At 33.6% G+C, this 13633-nt stretch overlaps 1 long non-coding RNA gene across 1 annotated transcript; it reads right to left on the bottom strand.

The window, feature by feature from the left end:
- Positions 1-936: 936 nt before the first annotated feature.
- LOC116422264 lies at positions 937-8121 on the bottom strand. The gene is made up of 3 exons (XR_004232830.1): positions 8080-8121; positions 7022-7236; positions 937-2079 (listed from the first exon to the last, which is right to left on the bottom strand). It is a non-coding gene; the product is annotated as an uncharacterized LOC116422264 (long non-coding RNA).
- Positions 8122-13633: the final 5512 nt, after the last annotated feature.

Below are 13633 nucleotides of genomic sequence, written 5' to 3'. Positions count from 1 at the left end.
CTTTGTGCAATTCAGGATCTGGCAATTATAATACTCTTCTCCTGGTGTTACAAAGCAGGCATCCATAAAGCTGAATTATTTTACTCACCTGAGAAATGCAATAATTTCCTATAAATATGTTGCCTGGAGAGTATTATTGCTCTTATGATATGAAATGGAATTCATGAATTAAAAAAAGGGGTGAGGAGGATGGCCCACCCTGTGCATTTGCTTGCTATTATTAAAGTGGGTATGACATCCGTCATAACCAATCAGACAGACCTCATAATGTCCAAAGCATTGCAGATGTTTCATAATTAAGTAATGAGACAAGACAGGGTGTGAATTGTACTGTATTAATTCATGCCGAGGGTGGTGGTGGCGAGCTAGAGGCTGAAGACCCAGTGCCATTCAAGGAGACAAATCGAAATTAATACTGCTCTGCTTTCCCTATTGAAGTCTTATTATGATACTTTGGTTATTAAAAATGTGCGTGCAAGAGAGAGATAGAGAGAGACAGAGAGGAGAAGAAGAAGAAGAAGAAGAAGAAGAAGAAGAAGAAGAAGAAGAAGAAGAAGAAGAAGAAGAAGAAGAAGAAGAAGAAGAGGAGGAGGAGGAGGAGGAGGAGGGAGAGTAGAAAGAGTGAGGGAGAAAGGGAAAGAGAATGGGGAGAGAGAGACAGAGAGACAGAAAGAGAGAGAGACAGAGAGACAGAGAGAGACAAAAACAGAGACAGGGAGGGAGAGATAGAATATGCGTTGATGAACTCACAAGAATGAAATTCAAGACTGTGTTAATTAAGAAAGTTTGCAGTTCACTTTTCAGTATGTTGGGCTCACCAGTGTTATTCTTGCTAATTAATCAATTCATTCTCTCCTTTCTAATCTCAAAGATTAGAATCTGGTCATTTACATTTGAATGTATTAATTTCAGAAATTCAGGAGAAAATTGATGACATTGTTTCCTGGAATTACTTTTATTCTTATACATTTCCTTACTTGCTTGTTTTCTACTTATACATCACTACATTTAGATTCTATGTTTTCCCATACACATTTCACACATTTGCATCTGTCAGGAATGCATACTGAGGGCATGATGTAAAGGGAAAAAAAAATATTGTCTTTCAGCTATAGTTTTTGATATCCAAGTTCTTTTGCAAATCACCAAATGCTATTTTAAAAACAGACAAACAAACACAAAACCCCAGGATTTCTGGTTTTCAATAGTGTATCTGGCACAATGAAATGTATATGTTTTTGGTAAATATATGTTTACCAAACATATATTTGGTAAAAAAAAAATAGATCTTTTGCTCCCTTTAAATTCAGAGGGCATCCCTAAGCTTAAAATAATGAGAATTACATACTTCATGATCTTATTTGACTCTAGACTATAGAAGTCTTTGAATATTTCCAAGATAAATTTTAGCCTTTATGATTTCTAAAGTAGAAAAGTATTCTAATATTATGGTCTCCTTTATATGGACATATATGATTCCAGAATGTAGGTTTCTAAAGATAGATCAGTGTCTATTTAAACTTCTTGAAGCTTTATTTAATTGCTCTTTTAGAGAAGATTTTTTTCCCAGTAAGTTGCCATTTATCCATAAACACCATTCTATAGTTTGCCAGGCTTATGAGGGGTCAGAGACAGTAGATAGAAGCATCCTTTTCCCTTTGCAGCCAGTCAGTATCTACTCTTCCATTCACTATGCCCACTTCTTCATATCCACAGTTTAAAACTTTTGAGGAAATAAGTAGTTTCAAAAAATTTCAAAAAATTTGGGAGCCCATATGAGTGATATGGGAAAGATAAGTGAAGCAAAAATTATTTGCATCTGTTAGCTCTTCCCACATCTTTCTATATGAGCTGTGGCCTTTGAATGTCTCTAAGGAACTCAAAAGAGTATAAATATATGACTATAATATACTTGCATTGAGGGGAATGGAAGAGAAATTGTTTTTTAGTTGGTAAAAGTATCCAGTCAATGGATCCCTAGTTCTTAGAAAAAATGTTCCATATATTTCAATGACTTTTGGGCACTTTCTCAGGTTGTTATGAGGTAACTTCCTTTTCCAGTTGTCTTCCACCTGAAATCTAGAAGATTTAAGTAAATATTTATTAGTCAGTACATTTATTTATTTTTGTAATATTTTATTGATAAAATATTGATTTAATATAATCAAATATCCTATATTTTAAATATTAGTGTGGTTCAAAATTGTAATTGCATTAATGGAAATTCCTGTGAAGAATGGATAGCTAAACATTTGTTAGATGTATAATAATGAACTCTTTATTGCAATGAAAATGTAAAAATTGAGAGAGCAGAGAGATTAGTTTTTCTTAGAATGGCTTCTTTATCACAGTCAGAAATATAAGAAGTCAATTCCCTAGTAGGAATTCAGCTTCAGATTTGAAGGCTAACAATATGTTTTATTGGGGAAGGAGATATATTAAAATAATTTAACATTTTGTCATAAATATAATTAATGGCCTCATCTGTAAAGTAGAGGCTCAAAGATTAGAATCTGGTCATTTAAATTTGAATGTATTAATTTCAGAAATTCAGGAGAAAATTGATGACATTGTTTTCTGGACTTACTTTTATTCTTATACGTTTCCTTACTTGCTATTCATTTGCATAGGAGTTCAAAAGAGTTTTCTATCAAGTTTCTGGATAAAGAATAATTTTCTTTATCCAGATAGACAAAAGGTAGAGAGTATTACAGAATGTAAGATAGATAATTCTGATTTTATTAAATTAAAAAAGTTTTGCAAAACAAAACCAATGCAGCCAAAATTAGAAGAAAAACAAAAAACTGGGAAAATAATTTTTGCCGCAATTATTTTTTTTTTGATAAAGGCCTCATTTTTGAAATAGAGACAAATCAAATTTATAATAATATGAGTCATTCCTTAAATGATAAATGATAAATGGCCAAAGAACAGGAACAGGATAGGAATTAGATAAAGATTCAAAGCTATATGAAAAAAATACTCTAGACCACTATTGATTTGTAAAATACTACTTTATATCTATCAGATTGACTAACATAACAGAAAAAGATAATGACAAATGTTGTAAAAAATTGGAACACCAATACAATGTTGGTAGAATTGTGAACTGATCCAGCTGTTCTGGAGAACAATTTAGAACTATATTGAAAGAACAATCCATACCCATTGATCCAGCAACATCATGACTATGTCTGTTTACCAAAGAGATATTTCAAAAGAGGAAAAAAAGGAACTATTTTTTAAAATGTTTATAGCAGCTCTTTTTGTGGTGGTTAAGAATTGGAAATTTAGGGGATACCCATCACTTGGGGAATGTCTGAACAAATTGAGGTATATGCTTATGGTTGAATACTATTGTTCTATAAGAAATGATGAACAGGATGCTTTCAGAAAAACTTCAAAAAAGTTACATTAACTGATGCAAAGTGAAATGAACACAATCAGGAGAATATTGTACACAGTAACAGCAATATTGTATGATGATCAAATGTGAAAGCCTTAGCTATTCTTAGCAATACAAAAATCCAAGTTAATTCTGAAGGAGCTTTATTGACAAAAAGCTTATCTATCTCTAGCAAAAGTTCTGATGTAGTCTGAATGCAGATTGATGCATGCTACTTTTTATATTTTCTTGTGTTACTTTCATGTTTGTATGTTTTTGTCTTTGTTTCCTTTTACAACGTGACTATTATAGGAATATGTTTTGCACTAATACACATATATAAATAATATCAAACTGCTTGCCTTATCAGTTAGATGGGAGGGGAGGGAGAAAATTTTTTAATTAAAGCCTTTTATTTTCAAAACATATGCACAGATAATTCTCACAATCATCCTTGCAAAACCTTGTGTTCTGATTTTTTTCCCCTCCCTTCCCCTAAGGCTTCCCTTAGATAGCAGGTAATCCAATATATGTTAAACATGCAATTTTATACATATTTCCACAACTATCATGCTGCACAAGAAAAAATCAGATCAAAAAGGAAAAAAAATTAGAAAGAAAACAAAATGCAAGCAAACAACAAAAGAGTGAAAATGCTATATTGTGATCCATACCCAGTCCCCACAGTCTCCTCTTTGAGTGCAGATGGCTCTTTTTATCCCAAGACCATTGGAACTGGCCTGAATCACCTTGCAACTGAAAATAGCCACATCCATCAGAATTGATCATTGTATAATTTTGTTATTATTGTATACAGGGTTCTCCTGGTTCTACTCACTTTATTTAGCATCAGTCCATGTAAATCTCTCCAGGCCTCTCTAAAATCATTTGCTGATCGTTTCTTATAGAACAATAATATTCGATCACATTCATGGATATCCACTCAGTTTCTAGTTCCTTGCCATTACAAAAAGGACTGCTACAAACATTTTTGCACATGTGGATCCTTTTGCCTTTTTTATGATCTCCTTGGGATACAGACTCAGTAGAGACACTGCTGGACCAAAGGGTAGAGGCTCCAGGGGTCCTCAGACTTTTTAAAAAGGGGGCCAGTTCACTGTCCCTCAGACTGTTGGAGGGCCAGACTATAGTAAAAAGAAAAGAAAAACTTTGTTTTGTGGGCCTTTAAATAAAGAAACTTCATAGCCCTGGGTAGGGGGATAATTATCCTGAGCTGCTGCATCTGGCCTGCGTCTGCTAGTTTGAGGACCCCTGCAGTTTGATAGCCCTTTGGGCATAGCTCCATATTGCTCTCCAGAATGATTGGATCAGTTCACAACTCCACCAACAATATATTAGTGCCAGAGGAAGAGAATTTTGTACTCAAAAGTTTAAAAAAGTATGTTAAATTAAAATGTTAAATTTTTTTATGTGTAAATGCAAAAAACAAAATATTTAAAAACAAAAATTCCAATTACATTTTCAAATAAGATAAAATAATAAACAAATTAAGCTCAACTAAGCCTATTCTGTATTTATGCAGTTTGGTTGGATCAAAGCATTTCTCTGTAGAGAAAAAAATACCTATTCTAACAGAATCTGGTAACTGGATAGATTCTCCCAATTGAAGGAAAAAGCTTTAAGGTTTTTTTTTCCTAGACTGGGCTAAATGTGTTTATCTTTTAAAAAGGCATTAGCAAAACAGCCCATATACTTTCAGATGAAAGATTAATGGAAGGGCCAACTATTTCTCTTATGAGGACCCTAACTAAAGAAGGAAGGTGGAAATAGAGAAATCTTATGGATAGTGGACCATTAGAACATCAACAAATAGCAATCAAAAGAGAACAACCAAGAGCAATCCATAGGGAGCCTACACATCCAGCAGAAATTATGTCTCTGGACATAGTGATTGTTAACAAAATTCATTTTAGAAGAAAAACTGCATATTATTCATATGCGAGTCCTTTGTGAACATATTCTGGCTATCTATGATACCTATGTCTATGATTCTCATCATAATTCTCCTTAAGTATTTATTCTCTTGTTATTGTTGGGTTTTGCATTTTTATAAAAACAACCCTAGATAGTAAGGAGGTGAATGTTTTATTGCTATTACTCTTACTACTCTTGCTTAGTCATTTTAATCAATATCCAAATCATCATTAGATGTCATTTGGGGTTTTCGGCAAAAATTTCCTTCTCCGGCTTATTTTATAAGCAAGAAATTGAGGCAAACTGGGTTAAGTGATTTTTCCCAGGGTTACATAGCTAGAAAGTGTATGAGGTCAATCTTGATTTGAACTTAGAAGGATGTCTTCCTGTTTCTAAGCTCAGCTTTCTACTTACTGCACCAGGTAATTCCGATATGATTTCATGATATAATAAAATGACTAGCAGGAAAATTGCCAATCTTGGAGTCAGAAAACTGAAAATCAAGTCCTTATTCTGACATTCACTCTGTATTCCTGGTCAAATCCACTTAATTTTTCCATCTGGAGAGTGGGGATAATATTTTAACTGATTACCTTAGGAGCCATTGTGAGGAAAGTACATTTGAAAACTTGTTGTAAAACATAAAGTTATTATCATTATTTGTGATGATGATGATGATGATGATGATATTATTATTCAGTTAGCTATTTCATCATATTAGTGATCTCATTTGTGGTGGACTTTTTCCATTGTGCGATGGATTTTGTGACTTTATCCTATACAGTTTGTTTGTGTCTTTCTATGCATAAATCCTCCACAGAGAATCTGTGGATGGAAACCTTCCTTTAGATTCTTTAATATTTTATGGATACCACGGTAACTTTCAGGCTATCCATCTGCTATCTTTCAATATAAGTAAAAATAGTGATAATGATGTTAATGATAAAGACAATCAGTATATAGAGTCTAGATAGCATGTTGGATTAAAAAAAGTTTTCAAATATCCATTTGTATGAGTTCACATCAAGAGGAAAGCAAATTTTTGTTTCAATTTATATTGTGCATTCTTCTCCCTCAAGTTTACTGAATACCATTGAAGAGAGGAAAGAGATTCTATAGTTTCTCTGAATTACTCATTGTTGTCTGTGGGAAAGTCATTAACTCTCTGTTTCAGTTGCCTCACTTATAAAATTGAGTTTGTACTGTTTCTATTACCTGGTTGTTGTTGGAGAATAGTTAAACTTTAAGGCACTAGATAAATGTTAATTGTTGATGTTATTACTGATTGTTTGGAAGTTTTTCCTTATTGCTACTGAATTGATTTAATTTTTTTCTCATCAAAAATTTTTTTTGCTCTAAGTAAAAAATAGGCACTCTATCATATAGGGAGTAACTACCCATATCCTTCCTTTTTATTCTAATTTCTCAGCTTCTCATTAAAAAATATAACCCAAACCTATGCTTGAGTTAGCAGAAGTCAACATTAAACTATGAAAGTACCACTGAAAAGCAAACTTAATTGGAAAGAGAATAACATGAGATCAAGCCACCTGAGAAAATAAAGTGATCCATTTGGCCAGTTGCTACACTGAATTATTTGGGACCTAATTTTTAAAATTCATTTTGGATTAAAATATAATCTTACTTAATGTGGTAAAGAGGAAAGGACTTGGAAACAGAGAACTTGAGTTTGAAACTTACTTCCTATGTGATATAGGACTAGGTCTAGTCTCCTCTTGGTCTCAGTTTCCTTATCTGTTCAATGAAGAGGGTTGGATTCAACGATCTCCAAGATCTCTATCATTCTTTAAATTTGTGCCTTGTATCCTCTTCCCTCACTGCTGTACTTCAGCTTATATTTGACTCCATTCAATGGAGGGCTCAGGTATGTCTAGACTTTGATGCCAGTTGTAGCCCTGGGCAGAAGTCATATCAGAAACTCTTAGTTCAGAAAACCAGTGTCTTAGCAACAAGTCTCATTTATGTTGGTGATACCTCATGCCTACAAAACAGACCCCTTGTTTGGATAACTGCCTGTTTCCTAATCTTCCAATCCTGCTTGGTGATTACTACTGCCTGATGTCTCAAATTGGACCTTGCCTGGTAGCCTAATATAATAACTAATATTTATGTAAGTGCTTTTATGATGATAAAATGTTGTACATGCATTATTTCATTTAAGCCTCATTAGAGCTCCTTGAGGCAAGTCAATCAAGCATTACTTGGCAGATGAGAATGATGAGATCAAGATTAGAAATCTGCCCAAAGTTACATGGTTAGGGACCTAATTGACCCTGAACCCAAGTTTTCTGGGTTTAATTTTAATTCTCTTTTCTTCTATACCACACTGCCTATTTGATGCCATCCCACTCCTTCTTGCTTTAATTAACCTGCCTGAATTTCATTTCTTGCATTCCTAGACCCATGCTATTCACACATTTTTTTTTTCAATAAACAGAAATGTATTTTCTCTTCAGCCCAAACTCCCCACCCCCATGGAAAAGAAAAACATACAAATTTCTTGCAATAAATATGCATAGTCAAACAAAAAAATTCCCTCATTGGCTATTTCTACACACACACACACACACATACACACACACACACACACACACTTCATTCTGCATATGAATTCATCACTTCTCTGTTATGAGGTAGGCATAATGTTTCTTCACCATCAGTCCTCTGGAATTTTGAATAGTTTTTCAAAATAGTATTTTATTTTTCCAAATACATGCAAAATAGTTTTCAACATTTACCTTTGCAAAATCTTGTGTTCCAAAATTTTCTTCTCTCTTTTTCTTTCCTTCCCAAGATGGCAAGTAATCAGATATAGATTAAACATGTGCAATTCTTCTAAACATTTGTCATGCTGCGCAAGAAAAATCAGATCAAAAGGGGAAAAATGAGAAAGGAAAAAAGTAAATAACCATAAAAAGGCAAAAATACCATGCTGTGATGCACATTCAGTCTCCATAGTTCTCTCCCTGGATAAGGATGACATTTTACATCACAAGTCTATTGGAATTACCTTGAAACAGATGGTTCTTACCTTAATCAGAATTTTTACAGCTTTCAAACTTGTTTCTTTTTTACATGTTATTCTTGCATAAATTGCTCTTCTAATTCCTCTCATTTCATTCTTCATCAGTTAATACATCTTCAAAATAGTTCATTTTTGTAATGATGGTACAGTGTGAATTGTTCTTGAGATTCTTTATTTTCTTACGTGCCTTTCCATGTCTCTTCAAAATTTTCTATTTTCTCATTTCTTACAGCACAATAGCATTCCATATTTGCTAAGGCTGACCATAGGCTTTCATATCTTTGCTCTGTTCTGCATTGAGCCTGATCTTGTCCTGCTGATTCCTATATTCTGGGGTGATAATTGCTACATTTTAGGGAAAAAAATGAGCTTTAAAAAGCAAATTCGTTTGCCTTCTGAAAACTGGTGGTAAATGTATGTGCTAAAATCCCATCAAATAGAAAACTATATTCACAAGAAAAGACTTTTTAAATAGAGTATTAGTAGCATATAAGAAAAGGGCTTCTTACATAGAGATTGAAATGACTGATTAAATATGGTGCTGAATCACCAAACGTTCTACTACTCTTCAAAGAGAAAACATCAATGGTATCTGACTAAACTGCTCGCCAGGTAAGGTATAATGTGAAAAAGCGTGATTTTGTGTAAAGATTTATGAAAGACTGCAAAGACTGAGTTAGGTTTTTATTTAGTGCAGTAGGAAATGATCAGAAGGGATTTGTATTTTGTTTTAGTTAACTAAAGCTTTGAAATTTTTCTTGCCTTCATAAGATCACAGATTTTGAGGAGGAAGAAATCTTTGAGGCCATCAAATCCATCCTCCTCATTTTCCACATATGAAAAATGAAACAGAGAGAGGGGTTAAGATCTGTGCTCTGGATAAAGTAACTAGTTAGTGGCTGTAGTAAAATTTGAATCCAGGCTCTTCTGACGCTCAGGCTAGTGTCCCGTTCCCTATACCTCGCTACTTCTTATTTGTAAAATTAAGGAATGATGAGTGGATTATTTATTTTATTTTTAGAAAAGGATGTTAAATGGATATTTCAGGGCTTACTCTTTATTTTAATATAAATAACTTTTGTAGTGAGACATTATGAAATGCCCGTAAAAAATTAGTTGGTATAAACAATAGACTGACTAGTGTAAACCATTCAGAATGATTGGACAGCCTGCTTTTTGCATGAATATTTATACATCTAAGGCTTTAGGACGAATAATATTAAACCTCATAGTCTTACCTCTTAAACAATCAAAAAATATTTGTAGATTAATTTTAATGCACATATTTTTTTCATTTGAATACTCTATGATTAAAAGTTCACGGCCTTGACAATATTATGTAATTTGAGAAATAACCAACAATGTCTGTGGTGATTAAATATTCAACTTTGCAATTATTTTGTAACTTTTGTTCTGCTCTTCGCTCACTTTAAAAATTATCATAAAATTTTGAAAGATGTCCTCAGTGTAGAATATGTCCATAAAATATTAAATATTCAATTTTCCTCTATCATGGCTTGAAAAATTCATAATTACATGATGATCCACATAATAACTCATTCTGAAAAGTCATATATGGCACTCCCTCTGTGACTGAGTTAATAATTTACTGCTGTGTGGGATTTTCACTCGGCACTGTTAGTCTTGGGAACATTTATTAAGCAAATGTTCATTTGCAAAGATCAGGATGTGAATGAAGAGGGTAAGAATTTAATGAGGAGTGACAGACAGGTGAAGTGATTCCATATAGAACTTGAGGACAAGAGAAAGCAGAGAGCTTTATCTTTCATAGCCTCAATAGACACATGAAATGAAATATAGAAGGCAGGGGGTAGAAGAAAAAAATTATACTTTCTTGGAAGGGCCGACAGAAGGATAAATCAGTGGAAATCAGGAACACAATACAGGCTGGTGGAAACGACTCCACAAATTGTAGAGACTTAGTGTAACCACAGCCTGCTTGGCTGCTTTGGATTTAAAGTGTTCTGGAACTTCTGAAGGAGATAATTTTTGTGCATTGTTTTCTGCATTACAAATTTCACATTCCCATCATCACCAGGATAATTGACAAAGATATACTGTCTATGAAAATGCCTTAGACAGAGAGAAAGAAGGTGAGGTCTACATGGGATTCACTGGATTTGGCCTTAGCATATCCTTTTACAGGTTTTAGGAGAGTGAGAGGAACCAAATATTTATTTCAGAGAGTCATAGAGTGTTTAATTCACATTTTCTTTTTAAAAAGAAACCAAAATTATTCTGTGTATCTAGAATTAAATCTTATAAAAAGACGCCAATATAGATGGTCCATTTTCTAATCTCTTGTCCAGGTCTACAAAACAGCAGCTACTTGAATATTTGAAATAAAGCCCTCCTCACCAGTTTTAGCTTGGATTAATGGATAACTGAGGCCATGTAGATTTGGCCTTCCCATGCTGCCTCAGGCCAATCTCATTCTATTGCAAGAGCAGCAGTGGGCCTTATCATAGAGAGGACACCTGTTTAAATGATGTAGAATGGGTCTGGGAATGACAAATGTGCCTTATTATCATCATCTATCTTAGCATGTATTGAACAGTGGCAATGAGCTACAGAATCAGAAAGATAAGCTCTAGAACTTCTGAGTTCTAATGCTCATGAATTTCCATATGCTTCTTTGGTTTATTCACTCAGTCCTGGGGACAACTGACTCACCTTGCTTTTGCTTTGCTTTTCTCATTTGTAAAGAGATTGAAGAATTGTTACAGAATGAGTTATTGTGGAAGGTTACAAGAGACCCTCATTATTCAGGAATCAGTTTGATTCATTTTTTTTTTTTTTTTTACAAATAAGGGAGAGAGAAATGAAATAGCCTGCACTCAGTGTTTTTTTTTCTGATCTTGCCCTGATCTAGCCTATTTTTGTGCATTTGTGCTGGGTAACATAATAGTGAAAGTGCTGATCTCAGAATCAGGAAAATCTGAATTCAAATCTGGTTTCAGTCACTTGCTAATTCTGTGACCCTGGGCAGTTTCCTCAACTCTAAAATGGAAATAATAATAGTACCTACTTCCCAAGGTTATTGTGTAGATCAGATGAGATAATTATTATAAAACTCTATATAAATATTATTATTAAAATTATTACTATTACTATAGTTATAATGATTATTATAATTTTATTTTTTTATTAGAATATTGATAAAGTAATATTCTTTAATTTTGAACCAAGAAGGTACATATAATGAAAGAGTTATCAAAGTGATTAAGTGTAATGTCTTTCTAGTTATTTCTGAAAGTAAGAGTTTCCATAGAGTAACCAAATTTTTTTCTTTATTAGTGAAAAGAACTTAAAAGAGTTTTGGATCCACTGATGTTAATGATTTTCAGTAACTTCTTTTATCTGTGTTATTCTGTTTTCTGTCTAAGTTTGTTTCCTTCATTCTGGTTCAGAGAGATATCAATATCCATTTTTGTACTCCTCATTTGTAAAGTTCTTTTGGAGGCAGGAAATGGTGTGGTCTAGTAAGAAAGTACTCATTGGCTTTTTTCAATGGTGATTTCAAAGGTGATTCAGGCCGATTCCAATAGGCTTGTAAAAGGGTTATCTGTATCAAGAGAAAGTACTATGGGGACTGAATGTGGATCACACCATATATAGTATTTTAACCTTTGTTGTTGTTGCTTATTTGCTTGTCTTTTTTTCTCATTTCCTCCCCTTTTGATCTGATTTTTCTTGTACATCATGATAAATATGAAACTATGTTTAGAAGAATTGCCCATATTTAACCTATATTGGATTGCTTACTATCCAAGAGAGGGGAGGGAAGGAAGGGGAGAGAGAAAAATTTGGAATACAAGGTTTTGCAGGAGTGCATGTTGAAAACTATCTTTGCATGTATTTTGAAAAATAAAAGGCTATTATTATGAAAAAAATACTCATCTGGGAGATAGGAAGCAGTTCTAGTTCTAGTGGCAGCTCTGTCTCTAGGTCATGCAACTGACATTGGGCATATCATTTAACTATCTCAGGTCTCACTTTCATTAGCTGTCCATGAGGTTGAGGGTTAGGTAATTTCTAAGGTCCTTTTGAAAACAGAAAATTGCATATAGTAAAGAGATAAAAAAAAGAATATTGGAATCAATGGTATTTCAGTTCTAAGATTCTATTGTAATGGAATGGCTGGCCAATGAGGATATATAGTACCCAGAGAGAATGCGTAGATTGGTCTTTCTGCTAAGTTATACAGAGTATACACAATATTTTCTACCTGCTGAAAATCTGATATGTGGAACTTAGGAAGCCATTTTTTTATACAAGAGGTTCTGGTTGATGGTGATGTAAAAAAATAATAATTCAGCAAATGATGAGCCAGAATTGATATGGATACAAAAGTTTAAGAGTAAGTTCAATCTCTTCTCTGTTAACTTTTGAGGGAGAAAGATTACTATGAGCTGCTCATTAGGAGAAGGGCAGTCTAGAATCTCCCACCTGGCTACTATATGTCTTTGATCACTTTACCTCTTTATTTTTCATTTTTTTGTTGCATTTCTTTTTTTTTTTTGGAGCGTTGGCGAATGAATACCTGAAGATGGAAATAACCATGTAATAACCTTGTAAGCTTTCAAAAGTTTCAGAAGTCACCATGTAATTAGAGTAAGGACATCAATAGTTGGGTCCATTGAGGAACCAATCTTGAGTAGTTATTTGTTTGACCAAATCCATCAGTGGATTGACCCAAAAACTGATACACTGCATTCTACAAGGAGACAATTTAGCTAAGCAAGGAATTGACTTATCCATCAACATTATACCTAGAAACAAATTTGGTATAGACTGTGAGAGGAGAAAAGGAATTTTAGGTCCAGGAATGTAAAGTATCCTCAGCCCCATATGTTCTCAACACTTATGCATCACTGTCTTTATGCTTTAAATTTGATTCTAATTTCCCCAAGGAGTGTGTGTGTGTGTGTGTGTGTGTGTGTGTAAGTATAAAAGGAGAGCATATCTCTCAGTTTAAGGATATATTTATTAACATTGTTCTTGCTTGGCTTGCTCAGTAAATATTTTTTGGTAAAAGTTAACTGATGTCTAATGGTTGATTCATATTGGGGAGATACAAATTTATTGAATGATGGTGTTTCACCCAAGATGGGAGGGTCATAAATTATAGTATTATTAAGTACAGACCTTCAGGCTTATTTCTAGACTTCTGAAGGTAGTAGTCAGTTGCCTTCTGGGACTTAACCTGCTAGTATATGTGGAGAATTGAGAAAATAGGCCTAAAA

The sequence above is a fragment of the Sarcophilus harrisii genome, chromosome 3, assembly GCF_902635505.1.
Source record: "Sarcophilus harrisii chromosome 3, mSarHar1.11, whole genome shotgun sequence".
NCBI lineage: Eukaryota > Metazoa > Chordata > Mammalia > Dasyuromorphia > Dasyuridae > Sarcophilus > Sarcophilus harrisii.
The sequence above is the reverse complement of the archived record's forward strand: the minus strand, read 5'-3'. Positions and strand labels throughout refer to the sequence as shown.